The following is a 3536-nucleotide window of genomic DNA, read 5'->3' on the forward strand; positions in this document are numbered from 1 at the left end:
ATTTCTATAGTCACTGTAAATAAGAAGACAAACATTATGACCAGTTAATGTAAATATTATTCTGCTCAAGCTAGAGACAGATTAGACAATCACTCCTAAAGGAGTAAACCATAAACAGACAAGTGAATACTTAACAAATTATAGAAAAGAGAAAGAGGAATGAAGAATAGTTGTTCTTTGTACAGTTATTAAGCCATCATATTGAAACTCTAGTGGATTGTGTGATGTAGTAATGTTTACCTATGACTTTAGTAATAATAATCCATAAATAATAAAAATATAAAAAATAAAAATAACTGTGCTTTCATCATTTATGAGCTCTGTGGCCAGAAAAAATTCTAAATTGAATTATTTTATGTGTAATACTCTGTAGCAGTATACTCTCTTTTAGAGTAAAGTGAAGATTGTTCAAACCTAAAGCTCTCGGGATCGTACTGTTTATAAAAAATATCCATGTCTGTTAATATAAAATAACAATTTTAATTTTTTGATACTTTTCTAGTTTATAGTCTTATTTTCTAGTTTCTGATTCTAATTTTTAATTTCTGATTTCCAATTTAATAAGGGGCTTAGAACTCATCACTCTATCCTAATAACAAGTATAAAGCTAAAACAAACTTGAAAAATTCAACAATTTAGTGGGTATGTTAAAGATATAAGGACATATAACAAAGCATAGTTTCAAACCGTAATTTATTAAATAACAAAACCCTGAGCAGATTCAAGTAAAATAACTGGAATTGGAGAACCCTAAGAAAACCTAAACAATAACTTATGAATCACTGGACGTTCTAACTTTTATCTGGATTATCTAACTCTGAAGAATCTCACCAGCACTTATGTGTTCTTTAAACATGACTAATTTATTTAATCAAGTAAATAGTTTGTTTAAAGTTATCAAATGTTTAATTAATCTAATGAATGCACATTTAATTGGAATATTTTAATATTTTAATTTATTTTTGTTTTATTATTTTCTATGTAATTTATTGTGAACTGAAAGCAGACATTGTGTGATTTATATTCTTATAAATTTCATAAGGTATGCTTTATGACTCAGAGCGCAATTTATCTTAGTGACTTTTCTATGTGATCTCAAGAAGATTATGTACTCTACTTTTACATTAAAGTATCAATCGATCTGATTATATTTAATGCCAAGTAAATGCCATACTTTTACTGATTTTATGCCTGCAAAATTTTATCTTTTCTTTACTTTCTCCTTATCCTTCCTCTTTCTCCTGCTGAATTAAGAAGGGGAAAGAAATAAAACTTATATCAGTGACCAGTGAAATCAGAAACAAGAGATCAATAGAGAAAAGTCAACAAAGTTAAAAGTTCACTGAAAATTTAAATAAAATGAATACATCTATAGTGAGAATAACAGCAAAAGAAAGAGAATAGAGGGTACTCAAATTACTGGCATAAGAAATAGAAGAGTATGACTGTAGTTCCTATTACATTATAAAGGATTATAATGAGTAACTATTAACAATAGCAATAAGGCCAATAAAATAGACCTTTTCTTGAGAGATGTAATCTACCAAAGTACACAAGAAAAATAGACTATTTAAATTGCCTATGTTCATGAAATACACCATTAATAACTGTCAGTAAAAAGAAAAAAAGGGTTCCAAAGTAAGTCACTACTACAGCCTATATTTAAAGAAAATACACTAATTTTCTTTTTTTGTCTTTTGTTGTTGTGTTTTGTTTTTTGAGCCACACCCAGTGGAACTCAGGAACTGGCTCTGCACTTAGAAATTGCTCCTGGCAGGCTCAGGGAACCATATGGGATGCCAGGGCTGACCACATACAAGGCAAACTCCCTACTACTGTGCTATCTCTCCAGCCCCATACACCAATTTTCTATAGCTGTTTATGAGATATATGCAGAGAGAATAGAATTAACTTCTTCCAAAAACAACTTGGTTATAGATTTTTTCTAGTCCCAACTCTAGACAAAATTATCACAAAGAAAAGAAGATGAATATATATATATATATATATACATACATATATACCATATATATACCACATAGGTGCTCAAAAATATAAACAAATTGACATACAAAAATACCATACACCAGGACCAAGAAAGACATCCAGGTATGACAATCCATAGAGCTATACATTTTGTTATCCAGTCTCTATGACAATATCATGGAAATAATGAACAGATTAGGAATAAGACAACACAGGAACAAGAGAGGAATGAATGAACTCGAATATGATACTAAAGTACTTGAATAATGCTCTATTTGTAGATACATATCATATATTTATGAATAGCCTTTGAATATGTAGCATCAAAGTGGATGTATTTGGGCAGTTTCATTCTGAGAGAATTTATCTAACAAAGGGTTAGTAAGGAGTGTTCACTCTCAGATATGGCCTACAGGGAGATTTAGGAAAAAACCTGAGATTGTGTCTCATAGAATATGTCACAGATATGAGGTCTGCTGAGGTGATGTGGGCATGGAATGAAAGAGATGGAGGGACGTGGAACCTCTGGTGAATCTGTGGTATTGCAACATAACATGTATAAAACACTACCAAAAATATATTTTAATTCACAGTGGCTAAAATTTTAAAAGCTAAAGAACAATTATAAAATAGTGAACCATGGAACAAATAATGAATTTTCAGTGATAATGGTTCAACAGTGTAGGGAAATTGATTGTAATATACTCACCACTCTGGTGTTCTATTCGAATTGAGGGGATCTATGTGGAAATGGGAATAGACAAATATATGAGAAAAGTATGTTTATGGAAAATTGTTTTGTTCTATTTCAAAAAGGACTAATATCTTTCAAAACTCATATGTGAAACAACAATATACGTATCTTAAAATCTTATGACCTGAATTATATGATAGACCTTAGGTGTTATTTTTATGCAGTGTAAAGACTTATTCAAGATTTTTCAAATTAATATAAACAAAGATGCATTACATCAGCAAGGTATTATGAATTACAATCAGAATTATTATCCCTTATGAATTTAACCAGGGTGTTAGAATATATGACTTAATCTGAGTTACCCAATTTAATTTTGCAAAAAATGCACTATATTTTTATTACACTTCCTTTATATTAGATAATCCATACTCACTTTTGCATGCTGGAGACGCTAATGTGGTAACACTGAGACTGGTATAGCTCCATAAATCATATATAGCAAGATGGCCTTAAAATTAATTTTCTGACAGTACTGTAGGATAACGTCTATAATAAAGATGCAGGAAATTTAGGTGTTTGCTGACCTCTTTCCCTTTGTTTATTCTAGATAGCTACTGAATCCACCTGTGTCTCCAAATGGATTTTTTTCTATTTGCATGCATCAATATTATCCATTTCTCTTCTCATTTAATTTTAATTATAATATGACTAGTGAAAACTATACAAATTCCTTTAGACTTCCTTGCTGCTTTAAAGTCCCTATCTATGATTATTGTCACATCGTGAGTCATCAAGTATTAGAATTTTACGGGCTGGAGCCTAGCCCAGTGGCAAGGCCCTTGCCTAACAAGCT

Source organism: Suncus etruscus, chromosome 8 (assembly GCF_024139225.1).
Source record: "Suncus etruscus isolate mSunEtr1 chromosome 8, mSunEtr1.pri.cur, whole genome shotgun sequence".
Classification (NCBI taxonomy): domain Eukaryota; kingdom Metazoa; phylum Chordata; class Mammalia; order Eulipotyphla; family Soricidae; genus Suncus; species Suncus etruscus.